The sequence below is a fragment of the Channa argus genome, unplaced genomic scaffold (genome assembly GCF_033026475.1).
Source record: "Channa argus isolate prfri unplaced genomic scaffold, Channa argus male v1.0 Contig032, whole genome shotgun sequence".
Classification (NCBI taxonomy): Eukaryota; Metazoa; Chordata; class Actinopteri; order Anabantiformes; family Channidae; genus Channa; species Channa argus.
The window spans coordinates 90,527-116,905 of NW_027125251.1; the positions used below are offsets into that span (position 1 = coordinate 90,527).

The 26,379-nt window shown below is 42.7% G+C and overlaps 21 pseudogenes; all 21 read left to right on the top strand.

Moving 5' to 3' along the window:
• The first annotated feature begins 423 nt into the window (after positions 1 to 423).
• On the top strand, positions 424 to 542 carry LOC137116833 (5S ribosomal RNA; annotated as a pseudogene).
• Positions 543 to 1,409: 867 nt separating this feature from the next.
• On the top strand, positions 1,410 to 1,528 carry LOC137116978 (5S ribosomal RNA; annotated as a pseudogene).
• An 857-nt stretch (positions 1,529 to 2,385) lies between these two features.
• LOC137116835 (5S ribosomal RNA) lies at positions 2,386 to 2,504 on the top strand (annotated as a pseudogene).
• Positions 2,505 to 3,361: 857 nt separating this feature from the next.
• On the top strand, positions 3,362 to 3,480 carry LOC137116836 (5S ribosomal RNA; annotated as a pseudogene).
• Positions 3,481 to 4,347: 867 nt separating this feature from the next.
• Positions 4,348 to 4,466, top strand: LOC137116990 (5S ribosomal RNA; annotated as a pseudogene).
• Positions 4,467 to 5,333: 867 nt separating this feature from the next.
• Positions 5,334 to 5,452, top strand: LOC137117002 (5S ribosomal RNA; annotated as a pseudogene).
• An 857-nt stretch (positions 5,453 to 6,309) lies between these two features.
• Positions 6,310 to 6,428, top strand: LOC137116837 (5S ribosomal RNA; annotated as a pseudogene).
• Positions 6,429 to 7,293: 865 nt separating this feature from the next.
• Positions 7,294 to 7,412, top strand: LOC137116952 (5S ribosomal RNA; annotated as a pseudogene).
• A 7,087-nt stretch (positions 7,413 to 14,499) lies between these two features.
• Positions 14,500 to 14,618, top strand: LOC137117013 (5S ribosomal RNA; annotated as a pseudogene).
• Positions 14,619 to 15,485: 867 nt separating this feature from the next.
• LOC137117025 (5S ribosomal RNA) lies at positions 15,486 to 15,604 on the top strand (annotated as a pseudogene).
• Positions 15,605 to 16,471: 867 nt separating this feature from the next.
• LOC137117038 (5S ribosomal RNA) lies at positions 16,472 to 16,590 on the top strand (annotated as a pseudogene).
• An 867-nt stretch (positions 16,591 to 17,457) lies between these two features.
• Positions 17,458 to 17,576, top strand: LOC137117050 (5S ribosomal RNA; annotated as a pseudogene).
• An 854-nt stretch (positions 17,577 to 18,430) lies between these two features.
• LOC137116838 (5S ribosomal RNA) lies at positions 18,431 to 18,549 on the top strand (annotated as a pseudogene).
• Positions 18,550 to 19,406: 857 nt separating this feature from the next.
• Positions 19,407 to 19,525, top strand: LOC137116959 (5S ribosomal RNA; annotated as a pseudogene).
• An 846-nt stretch (positions 19,526 to 20,371) lies between these two features.
• On the top strand, positions 20,372 to 20,490 carry LOC137116993 (5S ribosomal RNA; annotated as a pseudogene).
• Positions 20,491 to 21,357: 867 nt separating this feature from the next.
• LOC137117052 (5S ribosomal RNA) lies at positions 21,358 to 21,476 on the top strand (annotated as a pseudogene).
• Positions 21,477 to 22,332: 856 nt separating this feature from the next.
• Positions 22,333 to 22,451, top strand: LOC137116839 (5S ribosomal RNA; annotated as a pseudogene).
• An 867-nt stretch (positions 22,452 to 23,318) lies between these two features.
• Positions 23,319 to 23,437, top strand: LOC137117003 (5S ribosomal RNA; annotated as a pseudogene).
• An 867-nt stretch (positions 23,438 to 24,304) lies between these two features.
• On the top strand, positions 24,305 to 24,423 carry LOC137117053 (5S ribosomal RNA; annotated as a pseudogene).
• An 857-nt stretch (positions 24,424 to 25,280) lies between these two features.
• On the top strand, positions 25,281 to 25,399 carry LOC137116840 (5S ribosomal RNA; annotated as a pseudogene).
• Positions 25,400 to 26,256: 857 nt separating this feature from the next.
• On the top strand, positions 26,257 to 26,375 carry LOC137117032 (5S ribosomal RNA; annotated as a pseudogene).
• Positions 26,376 to 26,379: the final 4 nt, after the last annotated feature.

The following is a 26,379-nucleotide window of genomic DNA, read 5'->3' on the forward strand; positions in this document are numbered from 1 at the left end:
GGGGTGAACAGCCATTTTCTTTGGACTGTTTTCACATTAGGGAGTTAGGGTTAGCGACTGTCTTTTGGTTTGTTTATTTCTATCAGGCTAGCTAGCACTTTCTGTGGGAAATGGCTTATTTTGTTTATTATGTTGGCCTTGGTTCGCCCTGAGTTGTAGTGTCATGTTTTGTTTGACACATTCTTTCGTTTAAAATGAATATCATTCTGTTGGAACATCTCGATCCTGGATTTTGGTTTGGGGATCGGAGAGGGAACATGCTAATTTATCTTTGTATGTTGCACCCTGACCCCCTGGACAGGGGCGTAACAGACCAGTACAGTTATAGTACTTTGTACTTTGCCACATTTATCTTCTTCTTAGCAAGTGTCATGCATTCTGCTTCTCCAGCGTTTTTAAGAGCTGTTGATGATGTCAAATGCAGCTTACGGCCACACCGCTCTCTAAGCGCCCGATCTCGTCCGATCTCGGCAGCCAAATAGAGCCGGGCCTGGTTAGTACTTGGTAGGAAGACCGCGTGGGAATACCAGGTGCTGTAAGCTTTTTTGCTTGGGTTTACGGGCAGCACAAGCTGGTGTTACTGCCTATTTATTCATAGAAATTGTTCTATATTTTCATCAAATTTTGTTCTTTCATTGCTGTTTTGCTACTTTATTGGTTTGTCAACCATCGTGCTTCATTACTAGTAGACCATGTTACGGTCCTGGCCATATGTGTTGTTTTTATTTTCTCGTTCTTATAGGTGCCCTGCCTGATTGGCCGGATTGAGGGGCAGTACAGGAAGCTGATTGGTCCATCCTACACTTCCTTGAGTTTTAAAAGTACGGTTCCCAACAGCTAGCGAGGCTCTTTCTGGCAGCAGCACCTGTTTGCTATTCTTGGTTTCCAAACCTTATTTAGCATTTTTGAATTCTTAGGTTTTGTGCCGTGGTTTTGTTTATAAATTGTATATTTTGTAATTCGTATTAAATCTGTAGGGGTGAACACCCATTTTCTTTTGATTGTTTTCTCTTGTTTTCACATTAGGGAGTTAGGGTTAGCGACTGTCTTTTGGTTTGTTTATTTCTATCAGGCTAGCTAGCACTTTCTGTGGGAAATGGCTTATTTTGTTTATTATGTTGGCCTTGGTTCGCCCTGAGTTGTAGTGTCATGTTTTGTTTGACACTTTCTTTCGTTTAAAATAAATATCATTCTGTTGGAACATCTCGGTCCTGGATTTTGGTTTGGGGATCGGAGAGGGAACATGCTAATTTATCTTTGTATGTTGCACCCTGACCCCCTGGACAGGGGCGTAACAGACCAGTACAGTTATAGTACTTTGTACTTTGCCACATTTATCTTCTTCTTAGCAAGTGTCATGCATTCTGCTTCTCCAGCGTTTTTAAGAGCTGTTGATGATGTCAAATGCAGCTTACGGCCACACCGCTCTCTAAGCGCCCGATCTCGTCCGATCTCGGCAGCCAAATAGAGCCGGGCCTGGTTAGTACTTGGTAGGAAGACCGCCTGGGAATACCAGGTGCTGTAAGCTTTTTTGCTTGGGTTTACGGGCAGCACAAGCTGGTGTTACTGCCTATTTATTCATAGAAATTGTTCTATATTTTCATCAAATTTTGTTCTTTCATTGCTGTTTTGCTACTTTATTGGTTTTTCAACCATCGTGCTTCATTACTAGTAGACCATGTTACGGTCCTGGCCATATGTGTTGTTTTTATTTTGTTGTTCTTATAGGTGCCCTGCCTGATTGGCCGGATTGGGGGGCAGTACAGGAAGCTGATTGGTCCATCCTACACTTCCTGGAGTTTTAAAAGTACGGTTCCCAACAGCTAGCGAGGCTCTTTCTGGCAGCAGCACCTGTTTGCTGTTCTTGGTTTCCAAACTTTATTTAGCATTTTTGAATTGTTAGGTTTTATGCCGTGGTTTTGTTTATAAATTGTATATTTTGTAAATAGTATTAAATCTGTAGGGGTGAACAGCCATTTTCTTTGGACTGTTTTCACATTAGGGAGTTAGGGTTAGCGACTGTGTTTTGGTTTGTTTATTTCTATCAGGCTAGCTAGCACTTTCTGTGGGAAATGGCTTATTTTGTTTATTATGTTGGCCTTGGTTCGCCCTGAGTTGTAGTGTCATGTTTTGTTTGACACTTTCTTTCGTTTAAAATAAATATCATTCTGTTGGAACATCTCGATCCTGGATTTTGGTTTGGGGATCGGAGAGGGAACATGCTAATTTATCTTTGTATGTTGCACCCTGACCTCCTGGACAGGGGCGTAACAGACCAGTACAGTTATAGTACTTTGTACTTTGCCACATTTATCTTCGTCTTAGCAAGTTTCATGCATTCTGCTTCTCCAACGTTTTTAAGAGCTGTTGATGATGTCAAATGCAGCTTACGGCCACACCGCTCTCTAAGCGCCCGATCTCGTCCGATCTCGGCAGCCAAATAGAGCCGGGCCTGGTTAGTACTTGGTAGGAAGACCGCGTGGGAATACCAGGTGCTGTAAGCTTTTTTGCTTGGGTTTACGGGCAGCACAAGCTGGTGTTACTGCCTATTTATTCATAGAAATTGTTCTATATTTTCATCAAATTTTGTTCTTTCATTACTGTTTTGCTACTTTATTGGTTTGTCAACCATCGTGCTTCATTACTAGTAGACCATGTTACGGTCCTGGCCATATGTGTTGTTTTTGATATGTTGTTCTTATAGGTGCCCTGCCTGATTGGCCGGATTGAGGGGCAGTACAGGAAGCTGATTGGTCCATCCTACACTTCCTGGAGTTTTAAAAGTACGGTTCCCAACAGCTAGCGAGGCTCTTTCTGGCAGTAACACCTGTTTGCTGTTCTTGGTTTCCAAACCTTATTTAGCATTTTTGAATTGTTAGGTTTTGTGCCGTGGTTTTGTTTATAAATTGTATATTTTGTAAATAGTATTAAATCTGTAGGGGTGAACAGCCATTTTCTTTGGACTGTTTTCACATTAGGGAGTTAGGGTTAGCGACTGTCTTTTGGTTTGTTTATTTCTATCAGGCTAGCTAGCACTTTCTGTGGGAAATGGCTTATTTTGTTTATTATGTTGGCCTTGGTTCGCCCTGAGTTGTAGTGTCATGTTTTGTTTGACACATTCTTTCGTTTAAAATGAATATCATTCTGTTGGAACATCTCGATCCTGGATTTTGGTTTGGGGATCGGAGAGGGAACATGCTAATTTATCTTTGTATGTTGCACCCTGACCCCCTGGACAGGGGCGTAACAGACCAGTACAGTTATAGTACTTTGTACTTTGCCACATTTATCTTCTTCTTAGCAAGTGTCATGCATTCTGCTTCTCCAGCGTTTTTAAGAGCTGTTGATGATGTCAAATGCAGCTTACGGCCACACCGCTCTCTAAGCGCCCGATCTCGTCCGATCTCGGCAGCCAAATAGAGCCGGGCCTGGTTAGTACTTGGTAGGAAGACCGCGTGGGAATACCAGGTGCTGTAAGCTTTTTTGCTTGGGTTTACGGGCAGCACAAGCTGGTGTTACTGCCTATTTATTCATAGAAATTGTTCTATATTTTCATCAAATTTTGTTCTTTCATTGCTGTTTTGCTACTTTATTGGTTTGTCAACCATCGTGCTTCATTACTAGTAGACCATGTTACGGTCCTGGCCATATGTGTTGTTTTTATTTTCTCGTTCTTATAGGTGCCCTGCCTGATTGGCCGGATTGAGGGGCAGTACAGGAAGCTGATTGGTCCATCCTACACTTCCTTGAGTTTTAAAAGTACGGTTCCCAACAGCTAGCGAGGCTCTTTCTGGCAGCAGCACCTGTTTGCTATTCTTGGTTTCCAAACCTTATTTAGCATTTTTGAATTCTTAGGTTTTGTGCCGTGGTTTTGTTTATAAATTGTATATTTTGTAATTCGTATTAAATCTGTAGGGGTGAACACCCATTTTCTTTTGATTGTTTTCTCTTGTTTTCACATTAGGGAGTTAGGGTTAGCGACTGTCTTTTGGTTTGTTTATTTCTATCAGGCTAGCTAGCACTTTCTGTGGGAAATGGCTTATTTTGTTTATTATGTTGGCCTTGGTTCGCCCTGAGTTGTAGTGTCATGTTTTGTTTGACACTTTCTTTCGTTTAAAATAAATATCATTCTGTTGGAACATCTCGATCCTGGATTTTGGTTTGGGGATCGGAGAGGGAACATGCTAATTTATCTTTGTATGTTGCACCCTGACCCCCTGGACAGGGGCGTAACAGACCAGTACAGTTATAGTACTTTGTACTTTGCCACATTTATCTTCTTCTTAGCAAGTGTCATGCAATCTGCTTCTCCAGCGTTTTTAAGAGCTGTTGATGATGTCAAATGCAGCTTACGGCCACACCGCTCTCTAAGCGCCCGATCTCGTCCGATCTCGGCAGCCAAATAGAGCCGGGCCTGGTTAGTACTTGGTAGGAAGACCGCCTGGGAATACCAGGTGCTGTAAGCTTTTTTGCTTGGGTTTACGGGCAGCACAAGCTGGTGTTACTGCCTATTTATTCATAGAAATTGTTCTATATTTTCATCAAATTTTGTTCTTTCATTGCTGTTTTGCTACTTTATTGGTTTTTCAACCATCGTGCTTCATTACTAGTAGACCATGTTACGGTCCTGGCCATATGTGTTGTTTTTATTTTCTCGTTCTTATAGGTGCCCTGCCTGATTGGCCGGATTGAGGGGCAGTACAGGAAGCTGATTGGTCCATCCTACACTTCCTGGAGTTTTAAAAGTACGGTTCCCAACAGCTAGCGAGGCTCTTTCTGGCAGCAGCACCTGTTTGCTGTTCTTGGTTTCCAAACCTTATTTAGCATTTTTGAATTGTTAGGTTTTGTGCCGTGGTTTTGTTTATAAATTGTATATTTTGTAATTCGTATTAAATCTGTAGGGGTGAACAGCCATTTTCTTTTGATTGTTTTCTCTTGTTTTCACATTAGGGAGTTAGGGTTAGCGACTGTCTTTTGGTTTGTTTATTTCTATCAGGCTAGCTAGCACTTTCTGTGGGAAATGGCTTATTTTGTTTATTATGTTGGCCTTGGTTCGCCCTGAGTTGTAGTGTCATGTTTTGTTTGACACTTTCTTTCGTTTAAAATAAATATCATTCTGTTGGAACATCTCGGTCCTGGATTTTGGTTTAGGGATCGGAGAGGGAACATGCTAATTTATCTTTGTATGTTGCACCCTGACCCCCTGGACAGGGGCGTAACAGACCAGTACAGTTATAGTACTTTGTACTTTGCCACATTTATCTTCTTCTTAGCAAGTGTCATGCATTCTGCTTCTCCAGCGTTTTTAAGAGCTGTTGATGATGTCAAATGCAGCTTACGGCCACACCGCTCTCTAAGCGCCCGATCTCGTCCGATCTCGGCAGCCAAATAGAGCCGGGCCTGGTTAGTACTTGGTAGGAAGACCGCCTGGGAATACCAGGTGCTGTAAGCTTTTTTGCTTGGGTTTACGGGCAGCACAAGCTGGTGTTACTGCCTATTTATTCATAGAAATTGTTCTATATTTTCATCAAATTTTGTTCTTTCATTGCTGTTTTGCTACTTTATTGGTTTTTCAACCATCGTGCTTCATTACTAGTAGACCATGTTACGGTCCTGGCCATATGTGATGTTTTTATTTTGTTGTTCTTATAGGTGCCCTGCCTGATTGGCCGGATTGGGGGGCAGTACAGGAAGCTGATTGGTCCATCCTACACTTCCTGGAGTTTTAAAAGTACGGTTCCCAACAGCTAGCGAGGCTCTTTCTGGCAGCAGCACCTGTTTGCTGTTCTTGGTTTCCAAACTTTATTTAGCATTTTTGAATTGTTAGGTTTTATGCCGTGGTTTTGTTTATAAATTGTATATTTTGTAAATAGTATTAAATCTGTAGGGGTGAACAGCCATTTTCTTTGGACTGTTTTCACATTAGGGAGTTAGGGTTAGCGACTGTGTTTTGGTTTGTTTATTTCTATCAGGCTAGCTAGCACTTTCTGTGGGAAATGGCTTATTTTGTTTATTATGTTGGCCTTGGTTCGCCCTGAGTTGTAGTGTCATGTTTTGTTTGACACTTTCTTTCGTTTAAAATAAATATCATTCTGTTGGAACATCTCGATCCTGGATTTTGGTTTGGGGATCGGAGAGGGAACATGCTAATTTATCTTTGTATGTTGCACCCTGACCCCCTGGACAGGGGCGTAACAGACCAGTACAGTTATAGTACTTTGTACTTTGCCACATTTATCTTCGTCTTAGCAAGTTTCATGCATTCTGCTTCTCCAACGTTTTTAAGAGCTGTTGATGATGTCAAATGCAGCTTACGGCCACACCGCTCTCTAAGCGCCCGATCTCGTCCGATCTCGGCAGCCAAATAGAGCCGGGCCTGGTTAGTACTTGGTAGGAAGACCGCGTGGGAATACCAGGTGCTGTAAGCTTTTTTGCTTGGGTTTACGGGCAGCACAAGCTGGTGTTACTGCCTATTTATTCATAGAAATTGTTCTATATTTTCATCAAATTTTGTTCTTTCATTACTGTTTTGCTACTTTATTGGTTTGTCAACCATCGTGCTTCATTACTAGTAGACCATGTTACGGTCCTGGCCATATGTTTTTTTTATTTTCTTGTTCTTATAGGTGCCCTGCCTGATTGGCCGGATTGGGGGGCAGTACAGGAAGCTGATTGGTCCATCCTACACTTCCTGGAGTTTTAAAAGTACGGTTCCCAACAGCTAGCGAGGCTCTTTCTGGCAGCAGCACCTGTTTGCTGTTCTTGGTTTCCAAACTTTATTTAGCATTTTTGAATTGTTAGGTTTTATGCCGTGGTTTTGTTTATAAATTGAATATTTTGTAAATAGTATTAAATCTGTAGGGGTGAACAGCCATTTTCTTTTGATTGTTTTCTCTTGTTTTCACATTAGGGAGTTAGGGTTAGCGACTGTCTTTTGGTTTGTTTATTTCTATCAGGCTAGCTAGCACTTTCTGTGGGAAATGGCTTATTTTGTTTATTATGTTGGCCTTGGTTCGCCCTGAGTTGTAGTGTCATGTTTTGTTTGACACTTTCTTACGTTTAAAATAAATATCATTCTGTTGGAACATCTCGATCCTGGATTTTGGTTTGGGGATCGGAGAGGGAACATGCTAATTTATCTTTGTATGTTGCAACCTGACCCCCTAGACAGGGGCGTAACAGACCAGTACAGTTATAGTACTTTATACTTTGCCACATTTATCTTCTTCTTAGCAAGTGTCATGCATTCTGCTTCTCCAGCGTTTTTAAGAGCTGTTGATGATGTCAAATGCAGCTTGCGGCCACACCGCTCTCTAAGCGCCCGATCTCGTCCGATCTCGGCAGCCAAATAGAGCCGGGCCTGGTTAGTACTTGGTAGGAAGACCGCCTGGGAATACCAGGTGCTGTAAACTTTTTTGCTTGGGTTTACGGGCAGCACAAGCTGGTGTTACTGCCTATTTATTCATAGAAATTGTTCTATATTTTCATCAAATTTTGTTCTTTCATTGCTGTTTTGCTACTTTATTGGTTTTTCAACCATCGTGCTTCATTACTAGTAGACCATGTTACGGTCCTGGCCATATGTGTTGTTTTTATTTTCTCGTTCTTATAGGTGCCCTGCCTGATTGGCCGGATTGAGGGGCAGTACAGGAAGCTGATTGGTCCATCCTACACTTCCTGGAGTTTTAAAAGTACGGTTCCCAACAGCTAGCGAGGCTCTTTCTGGCAGCAGCACCTGTTTGCTGTTGGTTGGGGGAGGAGGTGTGTTCTTTTTGAGATTGTGCTGCAGGAAGCAGACCTGTGTGAGAGCTGCTGATTTTTTGGTTTGTGCTTTTTTTCTTGCTCTTCTTTTCCCCATACTAAATAGTGGTTTTTGGTTTTTGGCTTTTTGTTTTTTATCCCCCCGGCGGATTTCTGTCCGTACGGGGGCGCCTTTAGTTGGCTTCCATGCCTTATTTTTTTCTATCATTGTTTTTCTCGGCCAATGTCGGCACTTCCTGGTTTTTGTTTGAGAAATGAGAGGAGTTTTTCTTCACTGGAAAAATCAAGAGAGATGAAAGGAATAAGAGGAAATCTGATAGAGAACTGCAAGATGGTGGAAACTGGAGAACAACACCGTGATGTGGAAGATGGGGGAAGGAGGACGGCTGCAGGGGATACTGTGAGACCATGCGCCAGCAAAAGCACAGAACGGCTGCCGGAGAAGGCGTGGATTGTTGGGGAAAGGCAGAAGAGATGGCCGGCTGTTGGAGGTAATGCAGTTGCTGGAAAACAACATGAAGAGATGGCAAGAATAAAAGGAGAGATGAGCGGAAGACGAGAAGCGAGAAAGGAAACAAGGTATGAGAAAGAGTTGACTGTTTTGGCAGAAGTAATAGGGGAAGAGCGGCTAAAAACTATGGAACTATTACGAGCCATAAGAGAGGTGTGTGGCGGAATTGGGGCACTGAGAGAGACAGGACCAAATAAATTTGAAGTGACTGTGAAGAATGAAGCTGGGAAAAAGAGACTGTTGGATGGACTAAAAGTGGGGAGAGCAGTAGTGATGGTAAAGTCTTTGGCAATAGATGAGTTGGTGGTTTCCTTCTTAAACTTACCAGCTTATATTTCTGATGAAGAAATACTAGAGAAGCTTGATGTTTGGGGAGTAACAGCAATCTCCCCAATAAAAAGGAGACTGTGGCCAGGAACTGATGTGGCTGATGGCACCAGATATCTAAAAGTTAAGTTCAATGAGACTGTGCAATCACTGCCTTACTCCGCAAAGTTTATGACAGCAACTGGCCCAGAGTATTTCAGGGTAATGCATAATAATCAAGTTAAGGTATGCAGGATGTGTCTACAGCCTGGGCATATCGTCAGAGATTGCCCAGATTTCACTTGTTTTAAGTGTAACAGACAGGGTCATTATGCGAGGGAGTGTGATGCCCAGGAGCATAGATGTGACTCATGCCATAGTCCACAGGAGGAATGTGTGTGTCAAAACAATGCAATAGAGTCTGGAGAGGGGCACAGGGGACTGATCCCCAATGAGGATGCTGGAATAAGGCCTCCAGAGGAGGTAGGACTGGATCTTGACAGTGAAGGAGCAAGTGAATATGAGGAGGGGGGAGGAGAGTTAATGGAGACTCAGGCCAGTGAACTGGTCCTTTCAGAGAATAAAAAGGAAAACAATGTGAATGAGATTGGGTCAAGTCTGGATCTAGTGTTGGCGGAGTGGAGTGGAGAAGTAGCCAGTCACCCTGAAGAGGGCGAGAGGGGTATGCTTCAGGCTCCTCTGTCTAGACTTCCAATTCAAGGTGAGCCATTACCTGACCCCAGAGGTATTGCTCTAGAAATTGCTGTATCGACTCCTCAGGCTGACGGTGATGAATCAGAGGCAGAGATGGACTTTCAGCAAGTAAGGCACATGAGGAAAAGAGGACAAAAGAAGTCCGGGGAAAGTGTGGCAGAGGGCAAAGGGAAAGGGAAGAAACAGGCCAGAGATAGATGACCCCCTTTTGTGTGATCCTTTTCATGCATCTCCAGTCCCAAAACCTAAACGGCCTAGGAAAGGTATGGAAAATTAAAAGACTGTGTGAAGACATGGACTGTGACATCCTGTGCGTCCAGGAATGTAGATGGACTATGGAAAAAATAGACAAAATAAATACTTTTTGGAGAGGGGATTTGTTTTATTCCCTCTCTGCTGACAAAACCGCAGGTGTAGCAGTATTTGTAAAGCCAGGTGTTTTTGAGAATGTGACAGAGGTTTTTAAGGATAACCAAGGGAGACTGTTGGTTCTAGATACTGTATATCACAATAGAAACTACAGAATTCTAAATCTATATGGCCCAAACAGTGAGGGTGAAAGGAGGGTTTTTTTTGGCCGCTGTAAAAGGTGGACGGACGATCGCTCGGTAGTGGTGGGGGACTGGAATGTTGCTCTAACTGGGCTGGATGTGAGTGCAAACAACGTTTTCAAAACAGACACTAGTAGATCGGCTGTTTTTCAGTGGATGACTGAGGGTGATTTGATTGATGCTTGGAGAGTTCTGAACCCTGGCACCCGTGCGTATTCGCGCAGGCAAGTAGTATTGGGCAAACTAAAGCAGTCTAGGATAGACCTGTGTTTGCTGGCGTCGGGCTTGATTCCTATGTTAAAAAAGTGTGAATATAATTTCTGCACATGGAGTGATCATGCCTCGCTGAATGTGACTCTTGGGGAGGGTAGCATGCAGAGGAATGGAGGGGTGTGGTGTTTTAACTCAGCCCTCCTGGAGGATTCATTTTTTAAAGATAAAATGAAGTCTTTTCTCTCTGCTCTGTGTGAAGAAAGTGAATTTGTAGTAGATATCATTGAGTGGTGGGAGCACGCCAAGTTTAAAATTAGGAGGCGCTGCATTGCACTGAGCAGAGAGAAAAGGCTAAGGGAAAGAGCTAAGGAGGCTGAGTTGAGACACCGTCTGAAAAGGGAAATTGAGCTTGTTGAAGCTGGGCATGGCCATCCCCTGGATGGCTATCTTGGACTGAGAGAGCAACTAGCACGCCTAGATGAGGAAAAATGTAAAGGGGCAGTGATCCGCAGCAAAATACAACATGTAGTGGAGGGAGAGCGCTGTACAGCATACTTTTTGGGCTTAGAAAAGAGAAGGCAGACCAAAACATACATAACAGAAATACAGGATTCTGAAGGCAATACACACACCGATTTAGTAGATATATTACAAACTATACAGGATTTTTACTCTAATCTTTTCAGTAAACAAAATATAGGAAAAGCACAAAGAGATAAAATACTTGGTAATGTCGGCTGCTCTCTCGGTCCTGAGGACGCGGCTATGTGTGATGGCGACCTCCACCCGGAGGAAATCAGTGCAGCCATTGCTGAAATGCATAGAGCTAGAAGCCCGGGTCTGGACGGCCTCTCGGCAGAGTTCTATCAGTCCTATAAGGATTTGCTATCTCCGGTCCTCTGTAGGTTGTTCTCTGCCATGCAAACGGAGAACAGATGTGCGGAGTCTTTCGTGAGAGGCGTGATCACTCTGGTTTACAAGAATAAGGGAGCCAGGACCGACTTGGGGAATTATAGGCCCATTAGTTTGCTCAATACTGACTACAAGATCCTGGCTAAGGTGCTGGCGTCCAGACTCAAAAGAGTGATTGGGTCGATAGTTGGGCCTACCCAGACTTATAGCATTCCGGGGAGGGATATTGCTGATTGTATCCTGTCAACCAGATTCTCATTTCAACAGCTAATGGCCACAGGTGGCATCTACTTGAGTGTGGACCTAGAGAAGGCGTTTGACAGGGTGAGTCACGAGTTCCTCTTTGAGTGTCTGGGGGTTTTTGGGTTCGGCCCAACTTTTCGAGCATGGGTGGAGCTGTTGTATGGCCGAGCTACTAGTGTTGTCAAATGTAATGGCTTCCTGACTGATCCCTTCCCTTTGGAGAGGTCGGTTAGGCAGGGGTGCCCCCTGTCGGCTATGCTTTATGCAATAGTGGCCGAGCCCCTAGCGAAATTAATCTTAAGCGATACAAAAATAAATGGAATACAATCACCGACTGGCTCAGACTTTCGAATTGCACAATATGCAGATGATATTAACATAATGGTTAAAGATAGGAACAGCTTGCAACGGGTGCTCGGTCACCTAACTGCATATGAGCATGCCACAGGGGCGCGAGTCAATAACAATAAATCTAAACTAATTCTTGGCCCTGGGACTGATCTAGGTGGTGAGGGGCAGGGGTTCAAAATGGGAGAGGAGGAGTTTAAACTCCTGGGAGTCTACATGGGACCTCAAATGGAGGCAAGCATTCGAAGAACCTGGTTGGAGCATATTGCGTGGTGTAGATCTAGGCTCGGACTGTGGAAGATGAGAGGGTTGGGTTTGAGAGGGAAGGTAATAATAGTGAATTCTGTAATAGTACCGAGGCTGGTTTACGCCATGCAAGTCTGTCACCTGCCGGGCGATTTGTTGGTCCTCCTGAGCAGAGCCATAGAAGACTTCCTGTGGAAAGGAAGAGCGATGAAGATTGCACATAATACACTGGTTGGGCCATATAAAAAAGGTGGGTTACAGCTGTGTGATTTAAAAACAAAAATTAAATCACTTAGAATTAAGCTATATAAGAAGCTTTTGGACAAGTCAGCATGTGGTATATGGCAGGACTATATGTGGTTAGACATAAGGAATAGGGGGACGGGTGGGATTTTCAACCTGTGCAGCGTCGAGCTGGCGCGGCATGTGCCCGGAGCGTGCATGCTATTCCAGGAGGCGGCAGAGGCATGGGCTGATGTCCTGCCTCACCTGCAGTGCATGGTGACTAATAAGTGGGATGTGTTGAACCAACCCATCTTTGGAAATCCCTGCCTGCAGGGTCGGGCAGGCCTCCTGAAGAACCGGGGTGTGCTGGGGAAAGCGGTGCAACAGGTGAGAGATCTTTTAAACCAAGACGGGGTGTTTGATGAGGATGAGGTGTTTTTTAGAGCGAAAGGAAAAGGATACAAAATCTCAAGGTCAGTTATCCGGGAATTAGGGAGAGAATTCCATCAGGGGTGGCCACAGAGATGGAGAGAAGTTTTACAGGGGACACAAGATGGTCTGGGGGGAGGGGATGGAATTGTTTTCACCTTGTCATGTGATATAAAGAACAGGAATCTGATAGAATTACCTACTAAATTCTGGTACTCAGTCCTATTAAAGAATATATTCAAACAACCTGCAGCCAACACAGCGTGGAGCCAGATTTTTCCCTCCCGTTCCATTACTGATATATGGGAAAATGTATACATGCACTGGATGACGCCAGCCATTGCTAACACAAATTTTCTGTTGATGCACAGAAGAGTGTTGGTGTCTGTCGTCCTCCACCGAATTAATTGTGATATACATTCAAGAACGTGTGCGGTGTGTGAATGGGAGGATGAAGACTTTGATCATCTTATGCTGCATTGTAGGGTAGCACGGGTTTTTAGAGATTGGGTGAGGACAGTTCTAACTGAGAAATGTAAAGTGATCGGGTTGGAAGGAGTGAAATGGAGCTGGGTGTGGTGTTTTGGGGTTGAGAAAACGGAAAAAGGCATAAACCTGGATATGGTGAATTTGGTATTGAGTGTGGCGCGTCATGTTTTATATATTGCAAGAAACCATGCACTTTTTGGGGGTAAAATAATAAGTAGAACGGCACTGTGTAAGAATTTGGTTAAATGCTATTTGAAAATCTTTTATAAAGCGGATAAGGATGGTTTTGAAAGAAGGTGGGGGGCGAAGAATGATCTATGTGGTGTAGATAGAGAAGGGCGGATGGTGGTGGATTTTGGTTAATGGTAGGTTGGGATAAAATGGGTAGGGGTTTACTCCTGTTTGGGTCTTTTTGTGTTTAATATGTGTGTATAATTTGAGATGTTTTTTCATAATTTTGTTCTGTTTTGAAATGGGAAATGAATATACAAATGTAAAATATGTATGTTATTTTCTGATTTTAAGCACCTTTGTATTTGTCTTCACCAAAATGTAAAAGAGTATTTTTGATAATAAAAAGAGAAAAAAAAAAAAAATAAGCGCCCGATCTCGTCCGATCTCGGCAGCCAAATAGAGCCGGGCCTGGTTAGTACTTGGTAGGAAGACCGCCTGGGAATACCAGGTGCTGTAAGCTTTTTTGCTTGGGTTTACGGGCAGCACAAGCTGGTGTTACTGCCTATTTATTCATAGAAATTGTTCTATATTTTCATCAAATTTTGTTCTTTCATTGCTGTTTTGCTACTTTATTGGTTTGTCAACCATCGTGCTTCATTACTAGTAGACCATGTTACGGTCCTGGCCATATGTGTTGTTTTTATTTTGTTGTTCTTATAGGTGCCCTGCCTGATTGGCCGGATTGGGGGGCAGTACAGGAAGCTGATTGGTCCATCCTACACTTCCTGGAGTTTTAAAAGTACGGTTCCCAACAGCTAGCGAGGCTCTTTCTGGCAGCAGCACCTGTTTGCTGTTCTTGGTTTCCAAACTTTATTTAGCATTTTTGAATTGTTAGGTTTTATGCCGTCGTTTTGTTTATAAATTGTATATTTTGTAAATAGTATTAAATCTGTAGGGGTGAACTGCCATTTTCTTTGGATTGTTTTCACATTAGGGAGTTAGGGTTAGCGACTGTCTTTTGGTTTGTTTATTTCTATCAGGCTAGCTAGCACTTTCTGTGGGAAATGGCTTATTTTGTTTATTATGTTGGCCTTGGTTCGCCCTGAGTTGTAGTGTCATGTTTTGTTTGACACTTTCTTTCGTTTAAAATGAATATCATTCTGTTGGAACATCTCGATCCTGGATTTTGGTTTGGGGATCGGAGAGGGAACATGCTAATTTATCTTTGTATGTTGCACCCTGACCCCCTGGACAGGGGCGTAACAGACCAGTACAGTTATAGTACTTTGTACTTTGCCACATTTATCTTCTTCTTAGCAAGTGTCATGCCTTCTGCTTCTCCAGCGTTTTTAAGAGCTGTTGATGATGTCAAATGCAGCTTACGGCCACACCGCTCTCTAAGCGCCCGATCTCGTCCGATCTCGGCAGCCAAATAGAGCCGGGCCTGGTTAGTACTTGGTAGGAAGACCGCCTGGGAATACCAGGTGCTGTAAGCTTTTTTGCTTGGGTTTACGGGCAGCACAAGCTGGTGTTACTGCCTATTTATTCATAGAAATTGTTCTATATTTTCATCAAATTTTGTTCTTTCATTGCTGTTTTGCTACTTTATTGGTTTGTCAACCATCGTGCTTCATTACTAGTAGACCATGTTACGGTCCTGGCCATATGTGTTGTTTTTATTTTCTCATTCTTATAGGTGCCCTGCCTGATTGGCCGGATTGAGGGGCAGTACAGGAAGCTGATTGGTCCATCCTACACTTCCTGGAGTTTTAAAAGTACGGTTCCCAACAGCTAGCGAGGCTCTTTCTGGCAGCAGCACCTGTTTGCTGTTCTTGGTTTCCAAACCTTATTTAGCATTTTTGAATTCTTAGGTTTTGTGCCGTGGTTTTGTTTATAAATTGTATATTTTGTAATTCGTATTAAATCTGTAGGGGTGAACAGCCATTTTCTTTTGATTGTTTTCTCTTGTTTTCACATTAGGGAGTTAGGGTTAGCGACTGTCTTTTGGTTTGTTTATTTCTATCAGGCTAGCTAGCACTATCTGTGGGAAATGGCTTATTTTGTTTATTATGTTGGCCTTGGTTCGCCCTGAGTTGTAGTGTCATGTTTTGTTTGACACTTTCTTTCGTTTAAAATACATATCATTCTGTTGGAACATCTCGATCCTGGATTTTGGTTTGGGGATCGGAGAGGGAACATGCTAATTTATCTTTGTATGTTGCACCCTGACCCCCTGGACAGGGGCGTAACAGACCAGTACAGTTATAGTACTTTGTACTTTGCCACATTTATCTTCTTCTTAGCAAGTGTCATGCATTCTGCTTCTCCAGCGTTTTTAAGAGCTGTTGATGATGTCAAATGCAGCTTACGGCCACACCGCTCTCTAAGCGCCCGATCTCGTCCGATCTCGGCAGCCAAATAGAGCCGGGCCTGGTTAGTACTTGGTAGGAAGACCGCCTGGGAATACCAGGTGCTGTAAGCTTTTTTGCTTGGGTTTACGGGCAGCACAAGCTGGTGTTACTGCCTATTTATTCATAGAAATTGTTCTATATTTTCATCAAATTTTGTTCTTTCATTGCTGTTTTGCTACTTTATTGGTTTTTCAACCATCGTGCTTCATTACTAGTAGACCATGTTACGGTCCTGGCCATATGTGTTGTTTTTGATTTGTTGTTCTTATAGGTGCCCTGCCTGATTGGCCGGATTGGGGGGCAGTACAGGAAGCTGATTGGTCCATCCTACACTTCCTGGAGTTTTAAAAGTACGGTTCCCAACAGCTAGCGAGGCTCTTTCTGGCAGCAGCACCTGTTTGCTGTTCTTGGTTTCCAAACCTTATTTAGCATTTTTGATTTGTTAGGTTTTTTGCCGTGGTTTTGTTTATAAATTGTATATTTTGTAATTCGTATTAAATCTGTAGGGGTGAACAGCCATTTTCTTTTGATTGTTTTCTCTTGTTTTCACATTAGGGAGTTAGGGTTAGCGACTGTCTTTTGGATTGTTTATTTCTATCAGGCTAGCTAGCACTTTCTGTGGGAAATGGCTTATTTTGTTTATTATGTTGGCCTTGGTTTGCCCTGAGTTGTAGTGTCATGTTTTGTTTGACACTTTCTTTCGTTTAAAATAAATATCATTCTGTTGGAACATCTCGATACTGGAGTTTGGTTTGGGGATCGGAGAGGGAACATGCTAATTTATCTTTGTATGTTGCACCCTGACCCCCTGGACAGGGGCGTAACAGACCAGTACAGTTATAGTACTTTGTACTTTGCCACATTTATCTTCTTCTTAGCAAGTGTCATGCATTCTGCTTCTCCAGCGTTTTTAAGAGCTGTTGATGATGTCAAATGCAGCTTACGGCCACACCGCTCTCTAAGCGCCCGATCTCGTCCGATCTCGGCAGCCAAATAGAGCCGGGCCTGGTTAGTACTTGGTAGGAAGACCGCCTGGGAATACCAGGTGCTGTAAGCTTTTTTGCTTGGGTTTACGGGCAGCACAAGCTGGTGTTACTGCCTATTTATTCATAGAAATTGTTCTATATTTTCATCAAATTTTGTTCTTTCATTGCTGTTTTGCTACTTTATTGGTTTTTCAACCATCGTGCTTCATTACTAGTAGACCATGTTACGGTCCTGGCCATATGTGTTGTTTTTATTTTCTCGTTCTTATAGGTGCCCTGCCTGATTGGCCGGATTGAGGGGCAGTACAGGAAGCTGATTGGTCCATCCTACACTTCCTGGAGTTTTAAAAGTACGGTTCCCAACAGCTAGCGAGGCTCTTTCTGGCAGCAGCACCTGTTTGCTGTTCTTGGTTTCCAAACCTTATTTAGCATTTTTGAATTCTTAGGTTTTGTGCCGTGGTTTTGTTTATAAATTGTATATTTTGTAATTCGTATTAAATCTGTAGGGGTGAACAGCCATTTTCTTTTGATTGTTTTCTCTTGTTTTCACATTAGGGAGTTAGGGTTAGCGACTGTCTTTTGGTTTGTTTATTTCTATCAGGCTAGCTAGCACTTTCTGTGGGAAATGGCTTATTTTGTTTATTATGTTGGCCTTGGTTCGCCCTGAGTTGTAGTGTCATGTTTTGTTTGACACTTTCTTTCGTTTAAAATAAATATCATTCTGTTGGAACATCTCGGTCCTGGATTTTGGTTTGGGGATCGGAGAGGGAACATGCTAATTTATCTTTGTATGTTGCACCCTGACCCCCTGGACAGGGGCGTAACAGACCAGTACAGTTATAGTACTTTGTACTTTGCCACATTTATCTTCTTCTTAGCAAGTGTCATGCATTCTGCTTCTCCAGCGTTTTTAAGAGCTGTTGATGATGTCAAATGCAGCTTACGGCCACACCGCTCTCTAAGCGCCCGATCTCGTCCGATCTCGGCAGCCAAATAGAGCCGGGCCTGGTTAGTACTTGGTAGGAAGACCGCCTGGGAATACCAGGTGCTGTAAGCTTTTTTGCTTGGGTTTACGGGCAGCACAAGCTGGTGTTACTGCCTATTTATTCATAGAAATTGTTCTATATTTTCATCAAATTTTGTTCTTTCATTGCTGTTTTGCTACTTTATTGGTTTTTCAACCATCGTGCTTCATTACTAGTAGACCATGTTACGGTCCTGGCCATATGTGTTGTTTTTATTTTGTTGTTCTTATAGGTGCCCTGCCTGATTGGCCGGATTGGGGGGCAGTACAGGAAGCTGATTGGTCCATCCTACACTTCCTGGAGTTTTAAAAGTACGGTTCCCAACAGCTAGCGAGGCTCTTTCTGGCAGCAGCACCTGTTTGCTGTTCTTGGTTTCCAAACTTTATTTAGCATTTTTGAATTGTTAGGTTTTATGCCGTGGTTTTGTTTATAAATTGTATATTTTGTAAATAGTATTAAATCTGTAGGGGTGAACAGCCATTTTCTTTGGACTGTTTTCACATTAGGGAGTTAGGGTTAGCGACTGTGTTTTGGTTTGTTTATTTCTATCAGGCTAGCTAGCACTTTCTGTGGGAAATGGCTTATTTTGTTTATGTTGGCCTTGGTTCGCCCTGAGTTGTAGTGTCATGTTTTGTTTGACACTTTCTTTCGTTTAAAATAAATATCATTCTGTTGGAACATCTCGATCCTGGATTTTGGTTTGGGGATCGGAGAGGGAACATGCTAATTTATCTTTGTATGTTGCACCCTGACCCCCTGGACAGGGGCGTAACAGACCAGTACAGTTATAGTACTTTGTACTTTGCCACATTTATCTTCGTCTTAGCAAGTTTCATGCATTCTGCTTCTCCAACGTTTTTAAGAGCTGTTGATGATGTCAAATGCAGCTTACGGCCACACCGCTCTCTAAGCGCCCGATCTCGTCCGATCTCGGCAGCCAAATAGAGCCGGGCCTGGTTAGTACTTGGTAGGAAGACCGCGTGGGAATACCAGGTGCTGTAAGCTTTTTTGCTTGGGTTTACGGGCAGCACAAGCTGGTGTTACTGCCTATTTATTCATAGAAATTGTTCTATATTTTCATCAAATTTTGTTCTTTCATTACTGTTTTGCTACTTTATTGGTTTGTCAACCATCGTGCTTCATTACTAGTAGACCATGTTACGGTCCTGGCCATATGTGTTGTTTTTGATATGTTGTTCTTATAGGTGCCCTGCCTGATTGGCCGGATTGAGGGGCAGTACAGGAAGCTGATTGGTCCATCCTACACTTCCTGGAGTTTTAAAAGTACGGTTCCCAACAGCTAGCGAGGCTCTTTCTGGCAGCAGCACCTGTTTGCTGTTCTTGGTTTCCAAACCTTATTTAGCATTTTTGAATTGTTAGGTTTTGTGCCGTGGTTTTGTTTATAAATTGTATATTTTGTAAATAGTATTAAATCTGTAGGGGTGAACAGCCATTTTCTTTGGACTGTTTTCACATTAGGGAGTTAGGGTTAGCGACTGTCTTTTGGTTTGTTTATTTCTATCAGGCTAGCTAGCACTTTCTGTGGGAAATGGCTTATTTTGTTTATTATGTTGGCCTTGGTTCGCCCTGAGTTGTAGTGTCATGTTTTGTTTGACACTTTCTTTCGTTTAAAATGAATATCATTCTGTTGGAACATCTCGATCCTGGATTTTGGTTTGGGGATCGGAGAGGGAACATGCTAATTTATCTTTGTATGTTGCACCCTGACCCCCTGGACAGGGGCGTAACAGACCAGTACAGTTATAGTACTTTGTACTTTGCCACATTTATCTTCTTCTTAGCAAGTGTCATGCCTTCTGCTTCTCCAGCGTTTTTAAGAGCTGTTGATGATGTCAAATGCAGCTTACGGCCACACCGCTCTCTAAGCGCCCGATCTCGTCCGATCTCGGCAGCCAAATAGAGCCGGGCCTGGTTAGTACTTGGTAGGAAGACCGCGTGGGGATACCAGGTGCTGTAAGCTTTTTTGCTTGGGTTTACGGGCAGCACAAGCTGGTGTTACTGCCTATTTATTCATAGAAATTGTTCTATATTTTCATCAAATTTTGTTCTTTCATTGCTGTTTTGCTACTTTATTGGTTTGTCAACCATCGTGCTTCATTACTAGTAGACCATGTTACGGTCCTGGCCATATGTGTTGTTTTTATTTTCTCATTCTTATAGGTGCCCTGCCTGATTGGCCGGATTGAGGGGCAGTACAGGAAGCTGATTGGTCCATCCTACACTTCCTGGAGTTTTAAAAGTACGGTTCCCAACAGCTAGCGAGGCTCTTTCTGGCAGCAGCACCTGTTTGCTGTTCTTGGTTTCCAAACCTTATTTAGCATTTTTGAATTCTTAGGTTTTGTGCCGTGGTTTTGTTTATAAATTGTATATTTTGTAATTCGTATTAAATCTGTAGGGGTGAACAGCCATTTTCTTTTGATTGTTTTCTCTTGTTTTCACATTAGGGAGTTAGGGTTAGCGACTGTCTTTTGGTTTGTTTATTTCTATCAGGCTAGCTAGCACTTTCTGTGGGAAATGGCTTATTTTGTTTATTATGTTGGCCTTGGTTCGCCCTGAGTTGTAGTGTCATGTTTTGTTTGACACTTTCTTTCGTTTAAAATAAATATCATTCTGTTGGAACATCTCGATCCTGGATTTTGGTTTGGGGATCGGAGAGGGAACATGCTAATTTATCTTTGTATGTTGCACCCTGACCCCCTGGACAGGGGCGTAACAGACCAGTACAGTTATAGTACTTTGTACTTTGCCACATTTATCTTCTTCTTAGCAAGTTTCATGCATTCTGCTTCTCCAACGTTTTTATGCAGCTTACGGCCACACAGCTCTCTAAGCGCCCGATCTCGTCCGATCTCGGCAGCCAAATAGAGCCGGGCCTGGTTAGTACTTGGTAGGAAGGCCGCCTGGGAATACCAGGTGCTGTAAGCTTTTTTGCTTGGGTTTACGGGCAGCACAAGCTGGTGTTACTGCCTATTTATTCATAGAAATTGTTCTATATTTTCATCAAATTTTGTTCTTTCATTGCTGTTTTGCTACTTTATTGGTTTGTCAACCATCGTGCTTCATTACTAGTAGACCATGTTACGGTCCTGGCCATATGTGTTGTTTTTATTTTGTTGTTCTTATAGGTGCCCTGCCTGATTGGCCGGATTGGGGGGCAGTACAGGAAGCTGATTGGTCCATCCTACACTTCCTGGAGTTTTAAAAGTACGGTTCCCAACAGCTAGCGAGGCTCTTTCTGGCAGCAGCACCTGTTTGCTGTTCTTGGTTTCCAAACTTTATTTAGCATTTTTGAATTGTTAGGTTTTATGCCGTGGTTTTGTTTATAAATTGTATATTTTGTAAATAGTATTAAATCTGTAGGGGTGAACAGCCATTTTCTTTTGATTGTTTTCTCTTGTTTTCACATTAGGGAGTTAGGGTTAGCGACTGTCTTTTGGTTTGTTTATTTCTATCAGGCTAGCTAGCACTTTCTGTGGGAAATGGCTTATTTTGTTTATTATGTTGGCCTTGGTTCGCCCTGAGTTGTAGTGTCATGTTTTGTTTGACACTTTCTTTCGTTTAAAATAAATATCATTCTGTTGGAACATCTCGGTCCTGGATTTTGGTTTGGGGATCGGAGAGGGAACATGCTAATTTATCTTTGTATGTTGCACCCTGACCCCCTGGACAGGGGCGTAACAGACCAGTACAGTTATAGTACTTTGTACTTTGCCACATTTATCTTCTTCTTAGCAAGTGTCATGCATTCTGCTTCTCCAGCGTTTTTAAGAGCTGTTGATGATGTCAAATGCAGCTTACGGCCACACCGCTCTCTAAGCGCCCGATCTCGTCCGATCTCGGCAGCCAAATAGAGCCGGGCCTGGTTAGTACTTGGTAGGAAGACCGCCTGGGAATACCAGGTGCTGTAAGCTTTTTTGCTTGGGTTTACGGGCAGCACAAGCTGGTGTTACTGCCTATTTATTCATAGAAATTGTTCTATATTTTCATCAAATTTTGTTCTTTCATTGCTGTTTTGCTACTTTATTGGTTTGTCAACCATCGTGCTTCATTACTAGTAGACCATGTTACGGTCCTGGCCATATGTGTTGTTTTTATTTTGTTGTTCTTATAGGTGCCCTGCCTGATTGGCCGGATTGGGGGGCAATACAGGAAGCTGATTGGTCCATCCTACACTTCCTGGAGTTTTAAAAGTACGGTTCCCAACAGCTAGCGAGGCTCTTTCTGGCAGCAGCACCTGTTTGCTGTTCTTGGTTTCCAAACTTTATTTAGCATTTTTGAATTGTTAGGTTTTATGCCGTGGTTTTGTTTATAAATTGTATATTTTGTAAATAGTATTAAATCTGTAGGGGTGAACTGCCATTTTCTTTGGATTGTTTTCACATTTGGGAGTAGGGTTAGCGACTGTCTTTTGGTTTGTTTATTTCTATCAGGCTAGCTAGCACTTTCTGTGGGAAATGGCTTATTTTGTTTATTATGTTGGCCTTGGTTCGCCCTGAGTTGTAGTGTCATGTTTTGTTTGACACTTTCTTTCGTTTAAAATGAATATCATTCTGTTGGAACATCTCGATCCTGGATTTTGGTTTGGGGATCGGAGAGGGAACATGCTAATTTATCTTTGTATGTTGCACCCTGACCCCCTGGACAGGGGCGTAACAGACCAGTACAGTTATAGTACTTTGTACTTTGCCACATTTATCTTCTTCTTAGCAAGTGTCATGCATTCTGCTTCTCCAGCGTTTTTAAGAGCTGTTGATGATGTCAAATGCAGCTTACGGCCACACCGCTCTCTAAGCGCCCGATCTCGTCCGATCTCGGCAGCCAAATAGAGCCGGGCCTGGTTAGTACTTGGTAGGAAGACCGCGTGGGAATACCAGGTGCTGTAAGCTTTTTTGCTTGGGTTTACGGGCAGCACAAGCTGGTGTTACTGCCTATTTATTCATAGAAATTGTTCTATATTTTCATCAAATTTTGTTCTTTCATTGCTGTTTTGCTACTTTATTTGTTTGTCAACCATCGTGCTTCATTACTAGTAGACCATGTTACGGTCCTGGCCATATGTGTTGTTTTTATTTTCTCGTTCTTATAGGTGCCCTGCCTGATTGGCCGGATTGAGGGGCAGTACAGGAAGCTGATTGGTCCATCCTACACTTCCTGGAGTTTTAAAAGTACGGTTCCCAACAGCTAGCGAGGCTCTTTCTGGCAGCAGCACCTGTTTGCTATTCTTGGTTTCCAAACCTTATTTAGCATTTTTGAATTCTTAGGTTTTGTGCCGTGGTTTTGTTTATAAATTGTATATTTTGTAATTCGTATTAAATCTGTAGGGGTGAACAGCCATTTTCTTTTGATTGTTTTCTCTTGTTTTCACATTAGGGAGTTAGGGTTAGCGACTGTCTTTTGGTTTGTTTATTTCTATCAGGCTAGCTAGCACTTTCTGTGGGAAATGGCTTATTTTGTTTATTATGTTGGCCTTGGTTCGCCCTGAGTTGTAGTGTCATGTTTTGTTTGACACTTTCTTTCGTTTAAAATAAATATCATTCTGTTGGAACATCTCGATCCTGGATTTTGGTTTGGGGATCGGAGAGGGAACATGCTAATTTATCTTTGTATGTTGCACCCTGACCCCCTGGACAGGGGCGTAACAGACCAGTACAGTTATAGTACTTTGTACTTTGCCACATTTGTCTTCTTCTTAGCAAGTGTCATGCTTTCTGCTTCTCCAGTGTTTTTAAGAGCTGTTGATGATGTCAAATGCAGCTTACGGCCACACCGCTCTCTAAGCGCCCAATCTTGTCCGATCTCGGCAGCCAAATAGAGCCGGGCCTGGTTAGTACTTGGTAGGAAGACCACCTGGGAATACCAGGTGCTGTAAGCTTTTTTGCTTGGGTTTACGGGCAGCACAAGCTGGTGTTACTGCCTATTTATTCATAGAAATTGTTCTATATTTTCATCAAATTTTGTTCTTTCATTGCTGTTTTGCTACTTTATTGGTTTTTCAACCATCGTGCTTCATTACTAGTAGACCATGTTACGGTCCTGGCCATATGTGTTGTTTTTATTTTCTCGTTCTTATAGGTGCCCTGCCTGATTGGCCGGATTGAGGGGCAGTACAGGAAGCTGATTGGTCCATCCTACACTTCCTGGAGTTTTAAAAGTACGGTTCCCAACAGCTAGCGAGGCTCTTTCTGGCAGTAACACCTGTTTGCTGTTCTTGGTTTCCAAACCCTATTTAGCATTTTTGAATTGTTAGGTTTTGTGCCGTGGTTTTGTTTATAAATTGTATATTTTGTAATTCGTATTAAATCTGTAGGGGTGAACAGCCATTTTCTTTTGATTGTTTTCTCTTGTTTTCACATTAGGGAGTTAGGGTTAGCGACTGTCTTTTGGTTTGTTTATTTCTATCAGGCTAGCTAGCACTTTCTGTGGGAAATGGCTTATTTTGTTTATTATGTTGGCCTTGGTTCGCCCTGAGTTGTAGTGTCATGTTTTGTTTGACACTTTCTTTCGTTTAAAATAAATATCATTCTGTTGGAACATCTCGGTCCTGGATTTTGGTTTGGGGATCGGAGAGGGAACATGCTAATTTATCTTTGTATGTTGCACCCTGACCCCCTGGACAGGGGCGTAACAGACCAGTACAGTTATAGTACTTTGTACTTTGCCACATTTATCTTCTTCTTAGCAAGTGTCATGCATTCTGCTTCTCCAGCGTTTTTAAGAGCTGTTGATGATGTCAAATGCAGCTTACGGCCACACCGCTCTCTAAGCGCCCGATCTCGTCCGATCTCGGCAGCCAAATAGAGCCGGGCCTGGTTAGTACTTGGTAGGAAGACCGCCTGGGAATACCAGGTGCTGTAAGCTTTTTTGCTTGGGTTTACGGGCAGCACAAGCTGGTGTTACTGCCTATTTATTCATAGAAATTGTTCTTTATTTTCATCAAATTTTGTTCTTTCATTGCTGTTTTGCTACTTTATTGGTTTTTCAACCATCGTGCTTCATTACTAGTAGACCATGTTACGGTCCTGGCCATATGTGTTGTTTTTATTTTGTTGTTCTTATAGGTGCCCTGCCTGATTGGCCGGATTGGGGGGCAGTACAGGAAGCTGATTGGTCCATCCTACACTTCCTGGAGTTTTAAAAGTACGGTTCCCAACAGCTAGCGAGGCTCTTTCTGGCAGCAGCACCTGTTTGCTGTTCTTGGTTTCCAAACTTTATTTAGCATTTTTGAATTGTTAGGTTTTATGCCGTGGTTTTGTTTATAAATTGTATATTTTGTAAATAGTATTAAATCTGTAGGGGTGAACAGCCATTTTCTTTGGACTGTTTTCACATTAGGGAGTTAGGGTTAGCGACTGTGTTTTGGTTTGTTTATTTCTATCAGGCTAGCTAGCACTTTCTGTGGGAAATGGCTTATTTTGTTTATTATGTTGGCCTTGGTTCGCCCTGAGTTGTAGTGTCATGTTTTGTTTGACACTTTCTTTCGTTTAAAATAAATATCATTCTGTTGGAACATCTCGATCCTGGATTTTGGTTTGGGGATCGGAGAGGGAACATGCTAATTTATCTTTGTATGTTGCACCCTGACCCCCTGGACAGGGGCGTAACAGACCAGTACAGTTATAGTACTTTGTACTTTGCCACATTTATCTTCGTCTTAGCAAGTTTCATGCATTCTGCTTCTCCAACGTTTTTAAGAGCTGTTGATGATGTCAAATGCAGCTTACGGCCACACCGCTCTCTAAGCGCCCGATCTCGTCCGATCTCGGCAGCCAAATAGAGCCGGGCCTGGTTAGTACTTGGTAGGAAGACCGCGTGGGAATACCAGGTGCTGTAAGCTTTTTTGCTTGGGTTTACGGGCAGCACAAGCTGGTGTTACTGCCTATTTATTCATAGAAATTGTTCTATATTTTCATCAAATTTTGTTCTTTCATTACTGTTTTGCTACTTTATTGGTTTGTCAACCATCGTGCTTCATTACTAGTAGACCATGTTACGGTCCTGGCCATATGTGTTGTTTTTGATATGTTGTTCTTATAGGTGCCCTGCCTGATTGGCCGGATTGAGGGGCAGTACAGGAAGCTGATTGGTCCATCCTACACTTCCTGGAGTTTTAAAAGTACGGTTCCCAACAGCTAGCGAGGCTCTTTCTGGCAGCAGCACCTGTTTGCTGTTCTTGGTTTCCAAACCTTATTTAGCATTTTTGAATTGTTAGGTTTTGTGCCGTGGTTTTGTTTATAAATTGTATATTTTGTAAATAGTATTAAATCTGTAGGGGTGAACAGCCATTTTCTTTGGACTGTTTTCACATTAGGGAGTTAGGGTTAGCGACTGTCTTTTGGTTTGTTTATTTCTATCAGGCTAGCTAGCACTTTCTGTGGGAAATGGCTTATTTTGTTTATTATGTTGGCCTTGGTTCGCCCTGAGTTGTAGTGTCATGTTTTGTTTGACACTTTCTTTCGTTTAAAATAAATATCATTCTGTTGGAACATCTCGATCCTGGATTTTGGTTTGGGGATCGGAGAGGGAACATGCTAATTTATCTTTGTATGTTGCACCCTGACCCCCTGGACAGGGGCGTAACAGACCAGTACAGTTATAGTACTTTGTACTTTGCCACATTTGTCTTCTTCTTAGCAAGTGTCATGCATTCTGCTTCTCCAGTGTTTTTAAGAGCTGTTGATGATGTCAAATGCAGCTTACGGCCACACCGCTCTCTAAGCGCCCGATCTCGTCCGATCTCGGCAGCCAAATAGAGCCGGGCCTGGTTAGTACTTGGTAGGAAGACCACCTGGGAATACCAGGTGCTGTAAGCTTTTT